General features: G+C 45.5%; 1 protein-coding gene across 1 annotated transcript in view; it reads left to right on the top strand.

Annotated features, from left to right (window-relative positions):
- Window positions 1-26,389, top strand: part of LOC139266579 (CUB and sushi domain-containing protein 1-like) — a 3,131,815-nt gene that overhangs the window by 2,821,058 nt on the left and 284,368 nt on the right. The window lies entirely within an intron of this gene.

Genomic DNA, 26,389 nt, shown 5'->3' with positions numbered 1-26,389 from the left:
CCCCCCTCCTCTCTCCCCCCCTCCTCTCTCCCCCCCCTCTCCCCCTCCCCCCCCTCCTCTCTCCCCCTCCTCTCTCCCCCCTCCTCTCCCCCCCTCCTCTCTCCCCCCTCCTCTCTCCCCCCTCCTCTCCCCCTCTCCTCCCCTCTCTCCCCCCTCCTCTCTTCCCCCCTCCTCTCTTCCCCCCTCCTCTCTTCCCCCCTCCTCTCTTCCCCCCTCCTCTCTTCCCCCCTCCTCTCTTCCCCCTCCTCTCTTCACCCCTCCTCCTCTCTTCACCCCTCCTCCTCTCTTCACCCCTCCTCCTCTCTTCACCCCTCCTCCTCTCTTCACCCCTCCTCCTCTCTTCACCCCTCCTCCTCTCTTCACCCCTCCTCCTCTCTTCACCCCTCCTCCTCTCGTCACCCCTCCTCTCTCTTCACCCCTCCTCCTCTCTTCACCCCTCCTCCTCTCTTCACCCCTCCTCCTCTCTCACCCTCCTCTCACCCCTCCTCCTCTCTCACCCCTCCTCCTCTCTCACCCCTCCTCCTCTCTCCCCCGCTCCCTCCCCCTCCCTTCCCCCTCTCCCTTCCCCCCCCTCCTCCTCCTCTCTCCCCCTCCTCCTCTATCCCCCTCTTCTCTCCCCCATCCTCTCCCCCTCTCCTCTCTCCCCCTCCTCCTCTCTCCCCCCTCTTCCTCTCTCCCCCCTCTTCCTCTCTCACCCCTCCTCCTCTCTCACCCCTCTCCTCTTTCCCCCCTCCTCTCTCCCCCCCTCTTCTCTCCTCCCTCCTCTCCCTTGCTCCTTCCCCCCTCTCCCTTCCCCCCTCCTCCTCTCTCCCCCTCCTCCTCTCTCCCTCCCTCATCTCCTCTCCCCCCTCTCCTCTCCCTCTCCTCTCCCCCCTCTCCTCTCCCCCTCCTCTCCTCTCTCCCCCTCTCCTCTCCCCCTCCTCTCCTCTCTCTCCCCTCCTCTCCTCTGTCCCTCCTCTCCTCTCTCCCTCCTCTCCTCTCTCCCTCCTCTCCTCTCTCCCCCTCTCCTCTCCCCCTCCTCTCCTCTCTCCCCCTCTCCTCTCCCCCTCCTCTCCTCTCTCTCCCCTCCTCTCCTCTCTCCCTCCTCTCCTCTCTCCCTCCTCTCCTCTCTCCCCCTCTCCTCTCCCCCTCCTCTCCTCTCTCCCCCCTCCTCTCTCCCTCCTCTCCTCTCTCCCCCCCTTCTCTCTCCCTCCTCTCCTCTCTCCCCCCCTCCTCTCCTCCCCGCCCCTCTCCTCTCTTCCCCCCTCCTCCTCGCTTCCCATCTCCTCTCCCCCCCCTCTCCCCCCTCTCCCGCCCCCATCCTAGCCCTGGCCGAATGGGCTCCCTCATCGGCGTTCCCTGAGGGAGGACTTCTATTTTTTATTTGTTATTTACTGATTGATTTTGGTGCTTTAGGGGCAGGGTTCCTTCTATTTTATTAATTAATTGCTTATTACTTTTTGTGCTTTCTTTGTGCTTGATGGTGCTTTAAACGTAGTTACTTGCGCCGATTCCTTAACTGCAAGTAAGGTTTGTCTGTGCGGACAGAATTGGACACATACGCTGCCCTAAGTTAGTTTAGTACAACTTTTTTCTGGCCAAATTAGCATAAATGGTGCAAGTGGCTGGGAACGCTCCCTTTTGAAAAAAAAAATGACCAAACAAAAAACCCAACTAACTCACTTACACTGGCGCAAGTTAAATGGCCATATTTGCAACTAAAAAGATACAGCAGAAAAATCAAGTTACACCAAAAAAAAAGGTGCAACTCATGGGGAAATTTAGGCCCTTAGTTTCAGTGACATAATTTGCTCTTTAAAAGAATCCCACATCCCTTCCGTGCCAGAGTAGACTCACACTATCCAGCATCGATTGATGCAGTACCTTTATCTAGAGGTGTACCTATAGTGGCTTCTTGAAATCTGAAACAAATACTCATATTTTGCATGAGCCCTTCTGCGCCTTTTCAATCTTTTTGAGGGTATACTGAGAAATGACGAGGCCAGATACAAATCGTGGAGCTGCTTTATTCAAAGCAAGTGAACATACAGAGCAACATTTAAGATTGCACTCACTTGATTCAATCTGCAATAATATAAAGAACTAGCTCTGCTTCCCCACATTAGTGGGTTATCTTACTTGACTTGCTGCTAATTATCCTCCTGCATTCTCCTTATGAGCCTGGCCAAAGCTTGCCCTTGCAGCTCTTATTTCAAAACCTAACTATCAGTGAGTGTCTCTGCGTTTATCTCCCTGTGTTCATAGCCATAAGGGAAAGCCTTCAAGATGTTAGAATTTATCTCAGTGCCCTTTCTTTTAAAAACTCAAGATGTAAACAATCCTGAAATAAGTAAGGACTGAGATTGTGATGTCATTAGAACATAAGAACATAAGAATTAGGAACAGGAGTAGGCTATCTAGCCCCTCGAGCCTGCTCCGCCATTCAACAAGATCATGGCTGATCTGGCCGTGGACTCAGCTCCACTTACCGGCCCGCTCCCCGTAACCCTTAATTCCCTTATTGGTTAAAAATCTATCTATCTGTGATTTGAATGCATTCAATGAGCTAGCCTCAATTGCTTCCTTGGGCAGAGAATTCCACAGATTTACAACCCTCTGGGAGAAGAAATTCCTTCTCAACTCAGTTTTAAATTGGCTCCCCCATATTTTGAGGCTGTGCCCCCTAGTTCTAGTCTCCCCGACCAGTGGAAACAACCTCTCTGCCTCTATCTTGTCTATCCCTTTCATTATTTTAAATGCTTCTATAAGATCACCCCTCATCCTTCTGAACTCCAACGAGTAAAGACCCAGTCTACTCAATTTATCAACATAAGGTAACCCCCTCACCTCCGGAATCAGCCTAGTGAATCATCTCTGTACCCCCTCCAAAGCTAGTATATCCTTCCTTAAATAAGGTGACCAAAACTTCACGCAGTACTCCAGGTGCGGCCTCACCAATACCCTGTACAGTTGCAGCAGGACCTCCCTGCTTTTGTACTCCATCCCTCTCGCAATGAAGGCCAACATTCCATTCGCCTTCCTGATTACCTGCTGCACCTGCAAACTAACTTTTTGGGATTCATGCACAAGGATCCAAAAAGAGTTTCATGCACAAGGACCCCCAGGTCCCTCTGCACCTCAGCATGTTGTAATTTCTCCCCATTCAAATAATATTCCCTGTTACTGTTTTTTTCCAAGGTGGATGACTTCACACTTTCTGACATTGTATTCCATCTGCCAAACCTTAGCCCATTCGTTTAACCTACCTAAATTTCTTTGCAGCCTCTCTGTGTCCTCTACACAACCCGCTTTCCCACTAATCTTTGTGTCATCTGCAAATTTTGTTACACTACACTCTGTCCCCTCTTCCAGGTCATCTATGTATATTGTAAACGGTTGTGGTCCCAGCACCGATCCCTGTGGCACACCACTAACCACCGATTTCCAAAAGGTAACTATAGGCCAGTTAGTTTAACATCTGTAGTGGGGAAAATGCTTGAAGCTATCATGAAGGAAGAAATAGCGGGACATCTACATAGGAATAGTGCAATCAAGCAGACGCAACATGGATTCATGAAGGGGAAATCATGTTTAACTAATTTACTGGAATTTTTTGAGGATATAACGAGCATGGTGGATAGAGGTGTACCGATGGATGTGGTGTATTTCGATTTCCAAAAGGCATTCGATAAGGTGCCACACAAAAGGACCCATTTATCCCGACTCTCTGCTTTCTGTTAGCCAGCCAATTCTCGATCCATGCTAATACATTTCCTCTGACTCCACGTACCTTTATCTTCTGCAGTAACCTTTTGTGTGGCACCTTATCGAATGCCTTTTGGAAATCGAAATACACCACATCCATCGGTACACCTCTATCCACCATGCTCGTTATATCCTCAAAAAATTCCAGTAAATTAGTTAAACATGATTTCCCCTTCATGAATCCATGTTGCGTCTGCTTGATTGCACTATTCCTATGTAGATGTCCCGCTATTTCTTCCTTCATGATAGCTTCAAGCATTTTCCCCACTACAGATGTTAAACTAACTGGCCTATAGTTACCTGCCTTTTGTCTGCCCCCTTTTTTAATCAGAGGCATTACATTAGCTGCTTTCCAATCTGCTGGTACCTCCCCAGAATCCAGAGAATTTTGGTAGATGATAACGAATGCATCTGCTATAACTTCCGCCATCTCTTTTAATACCCTGGGATTCATTTCATCAGGACCAGGGGACTTGTCTACCTTGAGTCCCATTAGCCTGTCCAGCACTATCTCCCTAGTGATAGTGATTATCTCAAGGTCCTCCCTTCCCACATTCCCGTGACCAGCAATTTTTGGCATGGTTTTTGTGTCTTCCACTGTGAAGACCGAAGCAAAATAATTGTTTAAGGTCTCAGCCATTTCTACATTTCCCAATATTAAATCCCCCTTCTCATCTTCTAAGGGACCAACATTTATTTGAGTCACTCTTTTCCATTTTATATATCGGTAAAAGCTTTTACGATCTGTTTTTATGTTTTGCGCAAGTTTACTTTTGTAATCGATCTTTCCTTTCTTTATTGCTTTCTTAGTCATTCTTTGCTGTCGTTTAAAATTTCCCAACCTTCTAGTTTCCCACTAACCTTGGCGACCTTATACGCATTGGTTTGTAATTTGATACTCTCCTTTATTTCCTTGGTTATCCACGGCTTGTTATCCCTTCTCTTACCGCCCTTCTTTTTCACTGGAATATATTTTTGTTGAGCACTATGAAAGAGCTCCTTAAAAGTCCTCCACTGTTCCTCAATTGTGCTACCGTTTAGTCTGTGTTCCCAGTCTACTTTAGTCAACTCTGCCCTCATCCCACTGTCGTCCCTTGTTTAAGCATAGTACGCTCGTTTGAGCCACAACTTCCTCACCCTCAATCTGTATTACACATTCAACCATACTGTGATCACTCATTCCAAGAGAATCTTTTACGAGGAGATCGTTTATTATTCCTGTCTCATTACACAGGATCAGATCTAAGATAGCTTTCTCTCTTGTATGTTTTGTAACAAACTGTTTTAAGAAACAATCCCGTATGCATTCTATGAATTCCTCCTCAAGGCTACTCCGTGTGATTTGATTTGACCAATCGATATGTAGGTTAAAATCCCCCATGATTACTGCCGTTCCTTTTTCACATGCCTCCATTATTCCCTTGATCATTGTCCGCCCCACCATGAAGTTATTATTTGGGGGCCTATAAACTACGCCCACCAGTGACTTTTTCCCCTTACTATCTCTAATCTCCATCCACAATGATTCAACATTTTGTTCATTTGAGCCAATATCTTCTCTCACAACTGCCCTGATATCATCCTTAATTAAGAGAGCTACCCCACCTCCTTTCCCTTCTTGTCTATCTTTCCGTATTGTCAGATACCCCTGTATGTTTAATTCCCAGTCTTGGCCACCCTGCAACCACATTTGAGTGTGGCTGGGAACATAATGACCTGATTGGCATTTTGTAGTCTTGAGGTGAGGTCAGTGTATCAAAGATGTACACAACCAAAGACAAGCTTAGGGGCCTGGAGTTTCCACTCGATTGCACTGTTTTTTCAGCCAAATTCAGCGTAACTGATGCAAAAGATCGCGGAATTCTAAGCACACTTTGTGTTCAGCGCAACTCGCATTTCAACACTGTGCTGGAAGCAGGCCCCGCCCACAAAACTGACCACGCCCCCAGGGTGAATTAATCACCTTTGGGAGTTTCCGCTAATTGCGCTCGTTTGCAGGCCTTCGAGGAGGCTCCAAAAATTAAGCTGGAACTTTTGATACAGAGTACATTTTAAAAGCTTTTAAATGTGATTTTTATTTTAATTTACTAAGAAACTGACTAATGTACCCCAATATAACTAGAATATAGTTTTATATTTTTTTTAAACTGAATTTTAGTCATTTAAAATAAAAACAGAACATGCTGGAAGTACTCAGCAGGTCAGGCAGCATCTGTGGAGAGAGAAACAGAGTTAGTGTTTCAGGTCAATGACCCTTCGTCAGAATTGGAAAAAAGTTAGAGATGTCACAGATTTTTAAGCAAGTGTAGGGGCAATGAAAGTAGGGGAGGAGAGGAAAGAACAAAAGGGAAGGTCTGTGATAGGTGGAAGGCAGAAGAGATTAAGAGACAAAAGGGATGATGGTGCAAGGCAAAAGGAGATGGTAATGGGGTAAGTTAATGGAAATGGCAGAATCATCAACAGTTGCCATGGGGGAATTAAAAAAAAAAAATAGGGGCAGGGTTTATGGTTTGAAATTGTTGAACTCGATGTTGAGTCCAGAAGGCTGTAAAGTGCCTAAACGAAAGATGAGGTGCTGTTCCTCAAACTTACATTGAGCTTCGTTTAAACAGTGTAAGAGGCCGAGGACAGAGGGATCAGAGTGGGAATGGAGCATCACTTTAATTCTCTGCTCCACTCCGACTCTGACTTGTAACTAGTAATGCAAATTAACCCTGAGAGATTGTCCATTGGATGCATTACTTGATTGGACATTGAAAAATATTAAATGGCCTTTATGAGCCCCAGTGCCTTGGAGTGTTGTAATATTATAATCAGATCTACTTGTGGGGTTAAAACCTCCTGCTCAACAAGCATATTTTCCTGAGATACCACACACATGTTATAAATAGATATAGAGCACTATGCCAAATTGATCATTAATGGATAAATTTGCAAAGGAATTATAATTATAAATAATCCTTCATTGTGAGCATCACCAATGGGTCTAAAAATGGAATTAAGTATTCTCCATGAAGTTGATAGTGTAGACAATGCAAATAACACTGTAAATATCCTGGAGTGATTTTAAAGGTGTAATCTAGTTCAAAGGTTGAAATGATAGATTGATACGGCACTTGAGTTTTATTTAAACAATTTAGTTCATCCAAACACCCTCTATCATATTACCTTTTAATCACCCCTGCGTAGCCTTTATTCTCTCTGTACAATATATGTACTGTTGCACTCAGAGGGTTTGTAGAGCTGAAATATTCACAAAGTGTTTCCTCAGTGATATTATTTCATTGAAGTTGGATACAGTTTAATACACTTCAACCAGGACAATTTTCAAGCTGTTTTATACTTTAAAATCAGATTGCTAGTGTAATTTTCAAAGTAGCCCTAAGGGGCAATTGCCTCTTCTTTCGAGCTTAAAAAAAATCCTGCACTGGTGTAAATGTTGATTTTACAACATTTGAGCAAGGAAATTGATGGTTAATGTTTGTCAATCTTATGACAGATCGAGAAAGGCAATGATTTTTGCAAAGGACATTAGAGGTCAGATTTTAAAGCCCTATCAAAGGAACATACTGTTCCTCTTGTTCATCAATATCAGTCATTGTTTTCAACTGCCGTTTTCAATTGGCATTGTCTCATTTGAAGCATCAAACATTGGGGCCATCCACGAGAAGGGATCAAATTCAAACCCTGATGGCCAGTAACCCCACTACTGTCTGTGTCAGATCTCATGGAAATCAGTGAACTGTCATCATTGAAGCTGCCACAATATCTCAGAATTAGCAAACTGAAGTTTAGCCTTAGAACACACTGGTCAGACCCCAATTCCCCCAATTGCTTGTCCTGAAATGGAACCATTTATTAATAATTCAGAACCCAGAGAAATAATGCTTGATATTTCTAACAAAACTAATACATTTTGTCATAGTGAGCTATTAAATTCAATTGCCAGATAAATACGAGTCGAATGTTTGCCTCATTATTACAGTATCTTTGCAAGGATCCCTTACATATTAATGCTTGGCCACATTCTTCATTGTCTTCATTCTGTTGAATATCATCTGATTTTTTTTTTTGTTTAGTTGTTGACAATGGGTCAGATTTTGCATTGAGACTAACAGCGTTCACCGTTATGCAATAAATCAGACAGCAACTTCTGGAGCATGCACATGTGCAGTTAAAAGTGGAAATCCGGAAGTTGCTATCAGAGATACAATGCTGCCCCATAGAACATAAGAAATAGGAGCAGGAGTAGGCCACCTAGCCCCTCGAGCCTGCTCCGCCATTCAATAAGATCATGGCTGATCTGATCATGGACTCAGCTCCACTTCTCTGCCCGCTCCCCATAACCTTTTTTTCCTTTATCGCTCAAAGATCTGTCTCTCTCCGCCTTAAATATATTCAATGACCCAACCTCCACAGTTCTCTGGGGCAGAGAATTCCACAGATTTACAACCCTCAGAGAGAAGAACTTTCTCCTCCTGTAATAATGAGGCAAACATTCGACTTGTATTTATCTGGCAATTGAATTCAATAGCTCACTATGACAAAATGTATTCGTTTTGTTAGAAATATCAAGCATTATTTCTCTGGGTTCTGATCTATTAAAAAATGGTTCCATTTCAGGACAAGCAATTGGGGGAAATTGGGGTCTGACCAACTGAAGGCTAAACTTCAGTTTTAAATGGGCGGCCCCGTAATCTGAGACTATGTCCCCTAGTTTTAGTTTCCCCTAGGGGTGGAACTATCCTCTCTGCATCCACCTTGTCGAGCCCCCTCATTATCTTATATGTTTCAATAAGATCACCTCTCCCCATTCTTCTGAACTCCAATGTGTATAGGCCCAACCTACTCACCCTTTCTTCAAAAGTCCACCCCCGCAGCTCCGGAATCAAGCTAGTGAACCTTCTCTGAACAGCCTCCAATGCAAGTATACCCTTCCTTAAATACGGAGACCAAAACTGTATGCAGTATTCAAGGTGTGGCCTTTCCAATACCCTGTACAGTTGTAGCAGGACTTCTCTGCTTTTATACTCTATCCCCCTTGCAATAAAAGCCAACATTCCATTTGCCTTCCTGATTACTTGCTGTACCTGCATACTAACTTTTTGTGTTTCACGCACACAGACCCCCAGGTCCCTTTGTACTGCAACACTTTGCAATTTTTCTCCATTTAAATTATAATTTGCTTTTCTATTTTTTCTGCCAAAGTGGATAACCTCACATTTTGCCACATTATACTCCATCTGCCAAACTTTTGCCCACTCGCTTCGTCTGTCCATATCCCTTTGCAGATTTTGTGTGTCTTCCTCACAATTTACTTTCCCACCCATCTTTGTATCATCAGTAAATTTGGCTACATTACACTCGGTCACTTCATCCAAGTCATTAATATAGATTGTAAATAGTTGAGGACCCAGCACCGATCCCTGTGGCACCCCACTAGTCACTGTTTACCAACAGGAAAATGACCCATTTATCCCAACTCTCTGTTTTCCTTTAGTTAGCCAATCCTCTATCCATGCTAATATATTATCCCCCAACCCCGTGAACATTTTATCTTGTGCAGTAATCTTTTATGTGGCACCATATCGAATGCCTTCTGGAAATCCAAATACACGACATCCACTAGTTCCCCTTTATCCATCCTGCTCGTTACATCCTCAAAGAATTCCAATAAACTTGTCAAACATGATTTCCCTTTCATAAAACCATGTTGACTCTGCTTGATTGAATTATGCTTTTCCAAATGTCCCGCTACTGCTTCCTTAATAATGGACTCCAGCATTTTCCCAATGACTGAAGTTAGGCGAACTGGTCTATAGTTTCCTGCTTTTTGTCTGCCTCCTTTTTTAAATAGGGGTGTTATATTTGTGATTTTCCAATCTGCTGGGACTGTCCGAGAATCCAGGGAATTTTGGCAGATGACAACCAATGCATCCACTATCTCTGCAGCCACCTCTCTCAAGACCCTAGGATATAAGCTATCAGGTCCAGGGGACTTTTCTGTCTTTAGTCCCATTATTTTACCAAGTACTACTTCATTAGTGATAGTGATTGTATTAAGTTCCTCCCTCCCTATAGCTCCTTGATTATCCATTATTTGGATGTTTTTAGTGTCTTCTACCATGAAGACCGATAAAAAATATTTGTTCAACGTCTCGGCCATTTCTCTGTTCTCCATTATTAATTATCCAGTCTCATCCTCCAGGGGACCAACATGTACTTTAGCCTCGCTTTTCCTTTTAATGTACCTGTAGAAACTCTTACTATCTGTTTTATATTTCATGCTGGTTTACTTTCATAATCTATCTTCCCTCTCTTGATTATTTTTTTTAGACGTTCTTTGCTGGCTTTTAAAAGTTTCCCAATCCTCTGTCCTCCCACTGACCTTGGCCACGTTGTATGCTCTTGTTTTCAATTTGATACCATCCCTTATTTCCTTAGTTAGCCATGGATGGTTATCCCTTCTCTTACAATCTTTCCTTCTCATTGGGATATATTTTTGTAGCGAGTTGTGAAATATCTCCTTAAATGTCTGTCACTGCTCATCAACTGTCCCAAACTTTAATCTATTTTCTCAGTCCACTTTAGCCAACTCTGCCTTCATACCTTTGTAGTTTCCTTTATATAAGCTTAGGGCATTGGTTTGAGAGCCAATTTTCTCCCCCTCTAACTGTATTTGAAATTCAACCATGTTATTTCACTCATTCCTAGAGGATCCTTTCCGATGAGATAATTTATTAATCCTGTCTCATTACACAGTAACAGATCTAAGATAGCCTGCTCCCTGGTTGGTTCCGCAACATATTGTTCAAGGAAACTATCCTAGATAAACTCCACGAACTCTTCCTCAAGGCTACCCTGGCCAATTTGCTTTGTCCAATCAATGTGAAGGTTAAAATTGCCCTTGGTTATTGCTGTTCCTTTATTACAAGCCTCCATTATTTCTTGATTTATTCTCCGTCCAACTGTAGCTACTGTTATGGGGCCTATAGACTACGCCCATCAGCGACTTTTTCCCCTTATTATTCCTTAGGCTGCACTATAACACTATCTCACCGATAGACTCAGCATTTAAATCAATGTAATGGCATGAAGTTGCTGTAGTTATCTACTAGTTACCCACTAAACATGGCAGAAAAAGTTAGGGCTGGTGCATTCAGGTGTAAGTGAATTTATAACAGCATGCTAAGTCAATTACTGCCAAACAATCTCTCTGGTACTGAAAATCTAATTTTAACCGTGCATGCCTTCAGAATTTAATTAGGTTAATTAAAATTATTTTTAAAAAACTTTTTCTGCCTGCGTCTTTTATCTCTCTCATTTAATCCCACATTTTTTCCCCTCTCTTTATTTCGCTTTCTGTACATGGTTTAAATCTAATTTATACATCCTGGATTAGACTGCCTGGTTTAGACTCTGCGGTTTCGATTTTATCAACCATGATGAGCCCGGGGAGGCCGGAGTCTTTAGTGAGGTTCTGGCCCATTCCTTACTTCAACCCATTCTCTCCAAGTAATTTTATGTTGATGGGCTTGTTAAGCCCGTCCTGCAAGCTTCCCACCCAATTAAGAGGAAGCGGGCCTGATGGTGTCATTTGATGACGCGTCATCAGCCGGTTTCCGTAAAGGGACCATGTCCACATTGATTTTTACAGTTGTGCCGTCAGTGTTCTACAGCATTGACATGCTGAAAACACTGACAAGCACTCCCCAGAGGTGCACGGCTGCACCCAGTCTCTCCCATGAATTCCTCTATATGCTTATCATATGCTTATCATATACATCCCAGGGTATTAAAAGAGATGGCGGAAGTTATAGCAGATGCATTCGTTATAATCTACCAAAATTCTCTGGACTCTGGGGAGGTGCCATCGGATTGGAAAGCAGCTAATGTAACGCCACTGTTTAAAAAAGGGGGAAGACAAAAAGCAGGTAACTATAGGCCGGTTAGTTTAACATCAGTAGTGGGGAAAATGCTTGAAGCTATCATTAAGGAAGAAATAGCGGGACATCTAGATAGGAATAGAGCAATCAGGCAGACGCAACATGGATTCATGAAGGGGAAATCATGTTTAACTAATTTACTGGAATGCTTTGAGGATATAATGAGCATGATGGCTAGAGGTGTACCGATGGATGTGGTATATTTAGATTTCCAAAAGGCATTCGATAAGGTGCCACACAAAAGGTTACTGCAGAAGATAAAGGTACGCGGAGTCAGAGGAAATGTATTAGCATGGATCGAGAATTGGCTGGCTAACAGAAAGCAGAGAGTCGGGATAAATGGGTCCTTTTCGGGTTGGAAATCGGTGGTTAGTGGTGTGCCACAGGGATCAGTGCTGGGACCACAACTGTTTACAATATACATAGATGACCTGGAAGAGGGGACAGAGTGTAGTGTAACAAAATTTGCAGATGACACTAAGATTAGTGGGAAAGCGGGTTGTGTAGAGGACACAGAGAGGCTGCAAAGAGATTTAGATAGGTTAAGCGAATGGGCTAAGGTTTGGCAGATGGAATACAATATCGGAAAATGTGAGGTCATCCACCTTGGGGAAAAAAAACAGTAAAAGGGAATATTATTTGAATGGGGAGAAATTACAACATGCTGCGGTGCAGAGGGACCTGGAGGTCCTTGTGCATGAAACTCTTTTTGGAGTTCACCTGCAAAACATAAAACATTAAACGGTGCCACCCGACCTGGGTGACACTCCAGACATTTACAAGGCCCTTTTTTTTCCCCCCTTTTTTTTTTTGTGTTTTTCTTTTTTTTTTTGTTTTTTTTTGGGCACTAAAATCACAATTTTTCCCCAGTGCCCCCTATAAAAGGGAAGGGGACACTAAAAGCACCGGCAATTAAAACAAATTAACTTTAAAACGTAAAATCAAATTAAAATTTGGTTGCCGGGCATGATGATGCACTCCAGTCCCTCCGGTGCCCACCTCTCGCGGAAGGCCGCGAGCGTACCGGTGGACACCGCGTGCTCCATCTCCAAGGACACCCTGGACCGGATGTAAGAGCGGAAGAGAGGCAGGCAGTCAGGTTGAACGACCCCCTCGACCGCCCGCTGCCTGGACCGGCTGATGGCACCCTTGGCCGTGCCCAGGAGCAGTCCTACGAGGAGGCCTTCGGACCTACCCGCTCCCCTCCGCACAGGGTGCCCAAAGATAAGGAGAGTGGGACTGAAGTGCAGCCAGAATTTCAGGAGCAGCCCCTTCAAATAGTGGAACAGGGGCTGCAACCTTGTGCATTCAATAAAAACATGGAACACGGACTCCTCCAGACCGCAGAAATTGCAGGCGGCCTGGGAGTCCGTGAACCGGCTTAAAAATTTGTTGCACGGCACTGCTCCGTGCACCACCCTCCAGGCCAAGTCCCCGATGAATAGTGGGAGGACCCCTGCGTAGAGTGCCCTCCATCGGGGACCCCCGCCTCCTCCGGACGGCAAGATGGTACGCCATGGCGTGTCCGGACGGCCGGCGAGGATGGCAAAGTTGAGGGTGTGCAGGAGCAGCCCGTACAGGAAACCCCTCCGCGCGGAACTGAAAGGCACGGAGGGGATTTTCCTTGTGCATGAATCCCAAAAAGTTAGTTTGCAGGTGCAGCAGGTAATCAGGAAGGTGAATGGAATGTTGGCCTTCATTGCGAGAGGGATGGAGTACAAAAGCAGGGAGGTCCTGCTGCAACTGTACAGGGTATTGGTGAGGCCGTACCTGGAGCACTGCGTGCAGTTTTGGTCACCTTACTTAAGGAAGGATATACTCACCTTGGAGGGGGTACAGAGACGATTCACTAGGCTGATTCCGGTGATGAGGGGGTTACCTTATGACGATAGATTGAGTAGACTGGGTCTTTACTCGTTGGAGTTCAGAAGGATGAGGGGTGATCCTATAGAAACATTTAAAATAATGAAAGGGATAGACAAGGTAGAGGCAGCGAGGTTGTTTCCACTGGTCGGGGAGACTAGAACTAGGGGGCACAGCCTCAAAATATGGGGGAGCCAATTTAAAACCGAGTTGAGAAGGAATTTATTTTCCCAGAGGGTTGTGAATCTGTGGAATTCTCTGTCCAAGGAAGCAGTTGAGGCTAGCTCATTGAATGTATTCAAATCACAGATAGATAGATTTTTAACCAATAAGGGAATTAAGGGTTACGGGGAGCGGGCGGGTAAGTGGAGCTGAGTCCACGGCCAGATCAGCCATGATCTTGTTGAGTGGCGGAGCAGGCTCGAGGGGCTAGATGGCCTACTCCTGTTCCTAATTCTTATGTTATTATGTTCTTATGGAGGGCGTCACAGCATGCAGGGAGGTTCTCTTCCCTTCCAATGGGCGGAAGAGACCTCCCCAGGACACCAACGCAGCCTGGTTGCACATTGTACAGGAGGGCACAAGCAGGGATGTCGTCAGGAGGACCAGGCTGCAGTGGCACAAACCTTTCAATGATCTCAGTAGATCACAAAATGTTACTGCAAAACCACACTTAACCTCATCTTGCTGTGCCACTTGTCACATCCCCATCTCTCTGTCTTCCCTACCCTACTCCTGCACATTCTTACTCACACCAACTTACCTTGCACCTCCACCAATACCTCTCTATCTACATTATCACATCCCCATCTCAATAGCCACCCCTCACACCCACCCTCATCTTAGTCCAATCATACCAACTAACAACACACAAGGGTAGGCACTTGGGTCTTTTAGCCAATGTTCATGTAAAGTTTCTGTTAATGTGTTGTCAAACATTGAAATCTTTATTTTCAACACTTTGCCTTCGTAGACAGATTTGTGTGCATATTTGTAAATGGCTTAGTGAGTTGCAGTGAATGATGAGGGTAGTACGCAAGATGTGGTGTATGTGGACTTTAGCAAAGCTTTTGATAAGGTTCCACATGGTAAACTGGTCATGAAGGTTAAAGTCCATGGGATCCAGGCACAGTGGCAAGTTGGATCAAAAATTGGCTTCAAGGGAGGAAGCAAAATGTAATGGTTGATGGATGTTTTTGTGACTGGAAGGATGCTTCCAGTGGGGTTCGACAGGGCTCAGTACTGAATCCCTTGCTTTTTGTGGTATACATCAATGATCTAGATTTGAATATAGGGAGTATGATTAAGAAATTTGCAGATGACACTAAAATTGACTGTTTGGTTGATAATGAAGAGGAAAGTCATGGGCTGCAGGAGGATATCAATCTCCTAGTCAGGTGGGCAGAACAGTGGCAAATGGAATTTAATTCAGAGAAGTGTGAGGTAATGCACTTGGGGAGGGCTAATAAGGAAAGGGTATACACGGTAGGCCACTTAAAAGTGTAGATGAACAAAGGGACCTTGGAGTGCTTGTCCACAGATCCGTGAAAGTAGCAGGCAGGTGGATAAGGTGGTTAAGAAGGCATTCGGAATGCTTGCCTTTATTGGCCCAGGCATAGAATACAAGAGCAGCAAGGTTATGCTTAAATTGTATAATACTCTGGTTAGGCCACAACTGGAATATTGTGTGCAGTTCTGGCTGTCGTATTATAGGAAGGATGTGATTGCACAAAAGAGGGTGCAGAGGAGATTTACTAGGATGCTGCCCGGATTGGAGAATCTTAGCTTTAAGGCAGATTGGATAGGCTTGGTTTGTTCTCACTGAACAGAGGAGGCTGAGAGGAGACCTCATTGAGGTGTACAAAATTTTGAGGGGCCTGGATATAGTGGATAGCAATGGTCGATTTCCCTTGGTGGAGGGATCAATTATGAGGGGGCATAGTTTTAAGGCGGTTGGTGGAAGGTTTAGAAGGAATTTGAGGGGAGGGGGGGGCTTCTTTACGCAGAGGGTTGTGGGGATCTAGAACTCGCTGCCTGGAAGAGTGGTGGATGCAGGAACCCTCACCATTTTTAAGAGATGGTTAGATGGGCACTTAAAGTACCGTAACCTGTTGGGTTACGGATCAAGAGCTGGTAATTGGGATTAGACAGGATGACCTTTTGTTGGACAGCGCAAATATGATGGTAAGTACTGTTGGGAATCGAATAGGGCCAGGGTGATCTCCTGGACTAGTTTCGATCTCCTGGATGGGTCGGTGAGGAATTTTCCCAGATTTTTTTCTCCTTAAATTGGCCTGTGTTTTATCTGGTTTTTGCCTCTCCCAGGGAATTACATGGCTTCGGTTGGGATGGAGTGTAGATGTTTCAGTGTACGGAATGTCGCAGTTGTGTGAGGCAGGCTGGTTGGGCTGGGTGCTCTTTGCCTTTCTGTCATTGTTATATGTAAGCTTTCGGGCTGCTGACCAAGGGCTCTCTGTCGACCAGCGCAGAAACGATGGGCAGAGATGGCCTCCTTCTGCCCTGTAGCTTTCTATGTTTCTATAACTGCACCCCCAGCAATGGTGATGAGTGTGAAAGGAATGGCTTGGGCATTGCAGGGATGCTTTATGGAGCTGGTGTGGGGTAGTGCCAACCTAGTGCATCATGTGGCAGCCAGGGTATTCAGCATCAACTGAAGTAAATCTGACCACAATGAGGCCGTCCCTGGCCTCCCGGGCAGCAACATGGTCAGGTGCTGATGCCGTGTGTCTTGTGCAGCATCACTGCGGAGAAGGTTGGTGTTGTTGCTGGTGTGCCTGGTGATGTTGGTGTAGGGGCTGATGGTGGTGAGATTCTGAGGACCAAGGTGAGATTTTTTCATGGGCACTGATGCTGATAGAATAGATGGCAGCTGAAGTTGAGATGACAGAAGCAATCTGTCAATGGTGAGAGAGGTTGTTCCAAGAAGGTGACATTAGATAGAGAATTTACTTTAAACTTCCAACCTGCATAAAGCTCAAAAGTGTATTCCAAATCCAGAAGGCTCCAGCTCTAAGATTGGAAAATGAACAGCTGGGAAATGGTAGCTTTTATACCACATTTGCAGCTGTAAACTATTCAGAAGAATAGATACTCATTGAAAACTCAACCTACTTACCTGACATGATCCCCAAGCACTATGAACCTCATCAAAAAGCTGGAAAAATGGTCAGTAGAGGGTAAAATGATCTTAATTGCCTTTTAACTAGCTCTTAATGATGTAAATTATCTTACCCGCCGCTTGGTGTCAGGTCTGTTAAGCACTGACAGACCCAACCCCTGGGAGACTCGCGTCGACATGGGTTGACAACGGTCTCCCGAGCCACTGTCAATCATTTCCATTTTGACAGCTGACCCACCTCCAAACCCACCCTCCAAACCCACCCTCTCAATCATTACCATTGGAGTCATTAACTGTTCATTTGAAAGATTGGTTTACCATCTGCAATATTGAGAGACACCAAGGTAAGAACAGTCATGAAACCTTGACCGTGATGTTATCACATGTCTACCCTCTATAAAGCATCAGGTTCCCTGCAGTTATAAACATCCAGCTCCTTGTCATGTAAGCATGTCTGAACAATGTGAAGAAAATGGATCGTGAATTTTGGAGAAGAAGTAGAAAAAGTTAAAAAGCTCTGCCCAACTTACACAGGTCAGGAACATTGTGCACTGATACCCCATTGTAACCCTACTTGTCGGCTTGCAATAACAAATGGTCTGCTCCTGTACCCAGCAGAGTTGAAAGGCAGACAACCAATAGACTGGATAAGGATAGCTGCCATCCTCTACAACATAGTCAACATGTGGCTGAGCTATCGGTCCACGACAAGTCATGATCAATATCACAAGAGAAATTCTTAGAAAATGCAGATCCATGGCTCTGACTTTTCAGGAGGTTCTCCAGATCGTCCAGCATAACTTCAGTGAGAGATCGGTGGAAGCCCCCCTAAGAAACAGTAAAACCGGCTGAAAACGGACATTTGCATTGTTTCTCCCGGGGTTCTGCCGATGTCCCACCAATGTTAAGGGGACTGTGTTGAAAATGTGTAGCAAAGTTTTACAAACCAATTCCCCTCCCTGTTGCATTGCTCATTTGTACGTATTCTCTCTCTCCCTCCCCTACCTCTCTCTCTTTCCCTCCCATCTCTCTCTCCTTCCCATCTCTCTCTCCTTCCCATCTCACTCTCTCCCTTCCTTCTTTCAGTCTCCATTTTTCTCCCTTTTCTCTCTCCGTCTGTCTCTGTCTTTCCATTCTCTCTCCTGCCCTGATCTCTCTCTCTGACTGTTGCCTGAAACACTGTGGAAAAAGTCAAGCAAAACTGGCTGAAATGAGAGTAAGTGGAAAATGCACTGGCCTATCGGGATGCTATAAGGTCAGCTGACCATCTGGTCTGTCTGCCTTTTCAACTCTGCTCATTGCAGGAAACCAACCATTTGTTATTGCAAGCTGACAAGTAGAGTTACAATGGGGTATCAGTGCACGATGTTCCTGATCTGGATCAGTAGGGCAGAGCTTTATTAAAAAGAAACAAGGGCACAAATTCTCCATTTTATATTTTCAGCAGCCACCAAGCTGAATTTTATAAGATATTTGTCCTTGTTACATTTATCCTTGGTTGTGTTTGTTTGATTTGCCATATAAACCAAAAATATTTGTTTCAATTATATTAACGGGGAAAAATTTAGTTGGTTGGCATCACCCATTAGCGTCTGTAGTTGGTGCTAATGAGGAACTGATGTTGTAGCACCAGGGCAAGGCGAATCCCACGGTGCACGACAAATCCAGACCTCCCATTGCCCCGCCGGTACGCGGTATCGCCGGGGACATCAAAGCCAGGCAGATCGTGAAATCAATGAGCGTGCAACGCTCGCTGGGCACCCGATCTGTCAAAGTCATTATGGACACTTACCTTTGAACATTGACCAGACAGCGACAGGGAGAGGAGGCACACAGCTGCATTAATCATTCCCAGCTGTCAGGGCTGGTTAGTTCCTGTGGCGTCCTGTCAGTTTAAGCCAGTGGAAGAGTTTGCATGAGTAACTTCAAGGTTCTTTTTTTTAGCAGCATTGTTCTGGTAAGTGCAATGTGGCTACATTTATTGTTCAAAGATTGAAACTGCTGCACTTGGCAACATTAATGGGGGCTGCACTGGCATGCCACTGCACCCTTCAGGATCTATGGCAGAGGGAGCATAGGCAGCCAGAAATGTAGGAACATGTGCGTAGAGGGATGAGGAGGGACATCAGGGCTCTAACCAGGATAAATTAAACCCCAGATCCCTATTGCTAATTACATGCCCATCATACCCCATTCCTGTTTCATGCCATATCACAGTGGCCTCCTGGGTGCAAAAGTAAAATGAGATAGACCACAAAATATTGTCAACACCTTTAATAAATTTATGCATAAACATATCACACATCTCACATTTATTGAAATAAAATAATGCCCTTGTGCCTGCCATAGTGGAATAGCTGTCATTGTGTGCAAGGTGTGAGATGTGGGAGTGAGTGTTGGTCGGTAGAGATTGCTGGTGGGTGAGGGCCTGGTGCTGGGAGCCTGGTGCTTTGGGCAGTGTGTGAAGCTTGTGGTACAGACGGTGGTATGTACCATGCTGCTCCTTGCTGAGGCAACTGTACAGCTAGCAATGCTGAGAATGAGGTGCTGCAGTATCAAGGATCCTCCCCTTTAAGTACTGGGAAACGCCTATGGCAATGATGACTTGAGATTACACTGCAACCGATACTAGTGCAACGCCACTGAGCTAGGATTTTAAGACTTGATTTTGCGCCCCCATCATTTCTTTGAGCAGTGAGAATGAATTTTGCGTGCAGTCTAAAGCATTAGCGCCTGGAGTTAATTCTCAAACTTTTCTAAGATACCGCCCATTCCTGGGCTACAATGAATTTCTGACCCTAGGGGGCTGATTTTCAGCAAGGCCTCTGCCCAAGTGCCGCCCAAAGTGCCGCTAATAGCTGCCGAGGTACCAGATGGTATTTTGGGTGGGATATTCAGGAAGAAGGTCCGTCGAAGGTCAGCGGGCGGCAAATGGAAGACGTATCCCACCAATCTGGGTGGCAGCGGGTGGGAGGTCACATTCTCGGCGGCTTGCTGCCCAAGTGCCGCCGAGGATGGAGTCGGACCCACGGAGGGTCGAAGACCTGAACAAAAACGACAGCAAAAAATGTAAAAAGACCTTCAGGGGATCCCATACAGGTAAGTCACTGTTGAAAAAAGTATTAAAATGTTGACTTACCTTTTTTCAGGTTCTTCATATTCACCGTTGGGGACAGATCAGCCTCCAGCCAGCAGTCTGCCCCCGTTCAGCCGCCGAGACCCGCCGACTCCCGCCCACAGGAAATTGGGAGCCCGGCGGGCGGGAGGTCAGTTGCGCCACTCGGCCATCCGCTGACGTCAGTGGGTGGTTCCCGGCGGCTCTCCCCTCCCGCCCGCTCCAGGCCACCCCGAAAGTGGCACTGGGCGGATCTTCAGGAGGAATATCGGTGGCAATCAGTAGCAGCGGGCAGTGAGGTGCTGAAAATCGGCCCCTAGGTGTTTAGGTCAGAAATGAACTAGGATCCATCATTTGTGGGATTCCTTGCTAAAAAGTACATTCACGCATGGAGAATCGGGCTCCAGACCATGTATGCATAATTGATGATCTCTGTAAGTGAAATGCAAGAGCAAGAAATCCCAGGTAAAGAATTGTAGCTGCAGGCAAGAAGAATTACTAAGTCTCAAGGCCCTGGGCTATATGGATGCATCTGGAAAGCAATGTTATTGTATGGAACAGCATAAAGGCAATTATATGGTTAACAGTAATGGTTTTAAGCAAAATTATTTAATCAATATGTTATCTTATAAACATTATTCATATAGCTTTGGGAGTCTTATGTCAGGTGATGCCCAATGGAGCTGGTCGAGTGTGGTCAGTGCTTTATTATTGGGGATGTTGGCCTGAGCGAGAACACTGATGTTGGTGTGTCTATGCTCGCAATGGATTTGCAGGATCTTGCGGAGTCATACATTGATGGAATTTCTCCAGCGATTTGAGGTGTCTACTGTATATGGTCCACATCTCTGAGCCATATAGGAGGGCGGGTATCACAACAGCCCTGTAGCTTGGTGCCAGATTTGAGGTCCTGGTCTTCGAACACTCTCTTCCTCAGGCAACCGAAGGCTGCGCTAGCACACTGGAGGCAGTGTTGGACCTCGTTGTCGATATCTGCCCGTGCTAATAGTAGGCTCCCGAGGTGTGAAAAGTGTTCCATGTTGTCCAAGGCTGCGCCATGGATTTTGATAACTGGGGGACAGTGCTGTGTGGTGGAGTCAGGTTGGTGAAGGATCTTTGTCTTACGGATGTTTAGTGTAAGGCCCATGCTCTCGTACGCCTCGGTGAAGATTCCCAAAGCAAGCGCTCTACTCAGAACTGCTCCACAGCAAGCGATCCTTAGGTGGGCAGAGGAAACATTTCAAGAACATCCTCAAAGCCTCCTTGATAAAGTGCAACATCCCCACCGACATCTGGGAATCCCTGGCCAAAGACCGCCCTACACGGAGGAAGAGCATTCGGAAGGGCGCTGAGCAACTCGAGTCTCGTCGCCGCGAGCATGCAGAAAACAAACGCAGACAGCGGAAGGAGCGTGCGGCAAACCAAACTCCCCATCCACCCTTTCCTTCAATCACTGTCTGTCCCACCTTTGGCAGAGACTGCAATACCTATATTGGACTGTACAGTCACCTGAGAACTCACTTTTAGAGTGGAGGGAAGTCTTCCTCAATTTCGAGGGACTGCCTCTGATTATGATGGTTTATATAGCTATAATAAAAATGACAGCTGGAGCCAATTTTCGAAAATAAATTTAGTCCCATGGTTAGTAAAAATAGCAGAATTTCATGCAGTTGCTTTTATGTCGATCTCTGAGGTTTTTACTAATTTATATTTTAACAAATCAATAGGGTAAAGTTGCTTATTTGAGACAATGAAAAAACTATGACACTTGATTTTTTTTCTGCTACAAATAGATTTAATGTGCTATACATGGATTTTGAGGGCTCAATTTTCCCCAGTGATTTACGTCGTTTTTTAGGCACACGCTGCTTTATTTGGCCTAAATTTTAAAAATCCAAGGTTGTGCGCCAACGTAACTCAGTTACAATTTTTTTAGCTAGTTATTTTTTGCGTCGGGGCATAACTTGATGTCTGTGCCAGTTTTTCACATTTATGCAAGTTTGGCCAACTTTCCTAGGATGGCATACGTGACCACTTCCAAAAAAACCTTCTGAGCACTTATGAAAAACGTGCGCACACATTAAAAAATTGGCGCAGAAAGACGCATTGTTTTTAGGCGAAGTTTTGGAGGTAGTCAAGAACACATATATATGCATCATGAAACTGAATTTTTTTCCAACAGAAAACGCAGAAAATGGAAGTTTCATGAAATTCTTTAATTTTGGATTTTTTTCACCACCGAACATCTCCAAACCGGGCTCAAAGGTTGGGGCATTGGCTGGCAGAATCGACCCCCCGCCCAAACACAGGGGCTCGGCTTCAAAGGAAGCCCGGGTAGAGGGGGTGTGGGGAAGCTGAAGCCGAACTGAAATCATGAGAAGCCTTACACTATGCAGCAAGCAGCATCAAATGAAGCCCGGGGGGAGGAATGCTTCCCGGTCTAAACAAGCCCATTGCGCATGCTTAGACCTGGGTGTGGTCCATACTAAGGCATCGACCTTGGGGAGAGAGACAACAAAGTACCTCGTCCTGCCTGCCATTTTGAGCTTCTTGCAAAGGTACAATTTAATCATGAGGGCAATACTGACAATGCCATACCTTGTGCAAGCCTTCTGCATGATGGTACTGTGGAGGAGACAATTGATTCCACGTCCTCGCATGAGGAACCTCGGAGCATGTAGGATGATAGGCAGGAGGCCTTACCCATGTCGGATATATCGAGACAGGTGTTCGTACCTGCACCTGAGTGATGCAGACTGTGTCAGAAGGCAGCATTTCTCCAAAAAGAAGTTGCAACCAAGATCTATGAGAGAGTAAAAGCAGACCTGCAACCCAGAAGCATCAGGAGGACTGCTTTGTCCGTTGAAGTGAAGGTTATAGCTGCGCTTTCATTCTATGCATCTGGATCATTCCAGGCCACAACTGGGGATGTGTGCGCCATTTCTCAACATGCAACACATATCTGCATTCGGCAGGTGACTGCTGCACTATATGCCTGGAGGAATGATTACATAAAGTTCCCCATGACCGCCCAGGCAATGCGTGAAAGGGCTGTGGGCATCTCCAGGATTGCTGGTCTCCCAACGGTACAAGGCTGCATTGATTGTGCCCACCTCGCCTTGTGAGCACCTTTGGAGCACCAAGATGTACAGAAATAGAAAAGGCTTCCATTCTATTAATGTGCAACTCATGTGTGACGGCATGCATCACATCATGTCAGTTGACGCTAGATACCCTGGGAGCACCCATGATGCTTTCATCCGATGCGAGAGCGCTATATCTGCCATGTTTCTGCAGCAGTCAGAAGGGCAGAGCTGGCTACTGGGAGACAAAGCGCACGGCCTCGCCACCTGGCTCATAATGCCCCTACATGTAACCCAGATGGAAGCTGATTGGGAATACAACATGTTGCACATTGTGACGCACGGCATAATAGAAAGGACCATTGGCATCTTGAAACAGCATTTCCGATGCCTGGACCATTCCGGAGGCTACTTGCAAAACTCCCCTGAGATTGTTGGTCAGTTCACTGTGTGCTGCATGCTGCATAACTTAGCCATCATGAGGCAGCAGTTCTCACCTGTAGAAGATCCACCTGAGGTGAAGAGTGGCTGATGATGAGGAGGAAGATGCAGATGATGATGAGGAGGAGGAAGGCGAGGATGAGGAAGCCATGCAACTACCTGAACCCGGAGAACGACGGCAGTGGAGGGCAGGCTGTCGTGCCCCTTTAATGCTTCAAAGCTCAACCTTTGCTGCCTGAAGGCTCAGCGACAACTATTCTACATGGACCATGTTTACTGTTTGGACCTGTTCCGTAATGTTGTGTTGTGTTAATGAAACAAATAATGGAAATGATTCAGTTAAAGTTTTAAATATATTTTATTCAAAAGTTTAACAAACACTTGTTGGTACTTAACTTAACTTTAATAAAATTATTCTTGTATCAAACTTTAAAGTTTTCAGTTAAAATTACTTACAAACTTTTAAACTTGTAAATTACATAAACTTACAAAACATTTTAATTTGTGAACAGTTACAACAGTAACAACAATAATAATAACAACAACAGCAAAGAAAGGCTGCTCCACCTTATTCTAAGACTGCCCGCTGCGCTTGGTCTTGGTGACTCCACCACCCCTGCCCACAGGCGGTGGCGCAGTGTTTCTTGGGTTGGTACCAAGCTTATTCTTTCGAACATCTCGGGTAACGCGCACTTCTTGATGGGGAGGGCTGGGGTGGGGGCGCAGGCAGTCATGTGGAAGGCCCGGCTTGGGCCTCTTCAGAGGCTGGTTTGGGATTGAAGTGAGAGTGGCAGTTGATTCTGTAGATGGACAGCGGATCTGGCTGTATTCCCTTATTGCAACAGCTATTTCCGGCATTCCCTCCCTGATGTTCGCCAACTATGTCTCTGCTACCTATGACATGCCCTCCCTCATCTTGAGCAACAGTGTGTCAACTACCTGCAACCTTCCCTCCCTCATGTTCCCAGACAGTGTTCCCATTTCTCATGAGAATGTTGCTACTTCTCCCGACAGTCCCAATACCTCATCACCCACCCCACTAATGGTGTCCAGGAGTAACCGCGTAAGGTCAATGATCTCTGCACTCATTGCCATCATCTGAGCCACATCTGTTAGATCCTGCACTTCAGGAGAGCATTGTCGAGCTCTCCTTCCCCTCCTCACCCTGAGTGTGGCTCGCTGCATTCCTCTGGGACCCGCAGCCTCAGACGGTGGGACCCTGGGTGTACCTCACTGCACCCCACTGGAATCTCCAGCCTTGGACTGTGGGAAACAATGGAATGTCCCAGCAACACTCATACCACTCAGGAAAGGGGTTGGCACCTCAATGGCAGCACCTGCACCTCCTCCAGAGTGAGTACAACAGTGGCAGCTTCATCCAGCACCTCCACCTTCCCCTCATACCCATGCCCTTGGTCTGGAAGTTGGGATTGGAAGATATTCTCCTCTTCAGGCTCGTCCATGTCTGTATCTTCTTCTGCATTGGCTTCAGCCTCGTCAGAGTTGGCCTCAAGTTCTGCAAAATATAACAGAACAGACAAGAGGAGGGGGCAGTGTGGGTGGCATGAGTAGGCTCACACAGCGCAGGCAACGGACTGATTTGAAGGACAACGATGAATGATAGCGTAGCTGACGGAGACATCCCCATGAACCGAAGCATGGCTAGCCCGAGCAGTACTTAACTTTTATCAAAGCCAGACTGTGGAATTTTCAGAACTTACCCTCTCCTTCGAGCGTGGGCCCAGTTTGTGCAGTGTTTTTTTTTCCAGGCAGGACCTAGCAAAGCAGCAACCCTCTTTTCCAAGGGTGTCAGTGGCTGCAGATTTGCCGCACCTCCTCCTGTTCAAGTTCTTTCCCTTTTGTTGTGTGCCACCTTTCTCTGCAAAGATGAAAATATAACTTTTTAGAGAGGGTGTCTTTCTGCAGGGTGGGACATCCAGATGGTCACATTTGCAATTGCAATTCCAGTGAATAAATGAAAATATTACTTACACTAACTACTTGACCAAGGTCCTGCCATTTCTTTTTGCACTGGCCTCCAGACCTCGGGGTGGTCACCATTGCACAGTAATCTTCTATAAGTTGGTTCCAGCGTTTCTTCATTTCTTTTTTGTGAAACTTTTATGTGACCTCTGCTGGTGTCCAGCTCATACCATCTGGCCTCAACTACAGTAACTAATGCCTCCACTGCATCCAGTAACACATTCTTCGTCCTTGAGCCACGTTGCATCTTGTATTGCAGCTCCGATTTTTCCAATGAGAATAAAGTTCTCACACAAAAGTGGCTCTTAAAAAATGGCTGAATGCAGACCGGGAGCTGTACTGGGCGTGCACACCCAGAACAGTCACGTCAAAAACGTCCTTTTTTTTCATGCATGCGCAGAAGGTGGGCATCGTTTTTTTGCGCAGACATTAGGCTCCACCTCCCCTGAAGCTAAAGGACAGGCTGCGCAGCGCCAAATAAAAAAAATGGAATAGGGAAACTTGCTACTTATTTTTTTTAAGTATGCGGGACCCAAAATAACGGGCGTAACTCTGGCAATATGCCAAAAAACGGCATTGGGGAAAATTGTGCACAATATGTGGTGCTATGCATATGTAAACGATATGTTAAAGGAAATTAATATTAATAAAATTCTGCAAATATAACTCAATAGATAGCTGCTTCGCTAACACCTCCCAAACCCGCGACCTTTATCACCTAAAAGGTCAAAGGCAGCAGGTGCATGGGACCACCATCACCTGCAACTTCCACTCCAAGTCGCACACCATCCTGACTTGGAAGTATATCACCGTTCCTTCATTGTCACTGGGTCAAAATCCTGGAGCTCCCTCCCTAACAGCACTGTGAGTACCTTCATCTCACAGATTGCAGTGGTTCAAGAAGGCGACTCACCACCACCTTCTCAAGGGCAATTAGGGATGGGCAATAAATACTGGGCTTGCCAGCAATGGCCACATCCCATGAATAAATAATAAAAAAATTAAAATAATACCTTTCTCTGTTTTAAACTGATCTCCTTAATCTTGCCATATTAAGTCTTTATAATCAGTAGTA

The sequence above is a fragment of the Pristiophorus japonicus genome, chromosome 7 (genome assembly GCF_044704955.1).
Source record: "Pristiophorus japonicus isolate sPriJap1 chromosome 7, sPriJap1.hap1, whole genome shotgun sequence".
NCBI lineage: Eukaryota > Metazoa > Chordata > Chondrichthyes > Pristiophoridae > Pristiophorus > Pristiophorus japonicus.
Note: the sequence above shows the minus strand (reverse complement) of the source record. Positions and strands in the feature narration are given on the sequence as shown.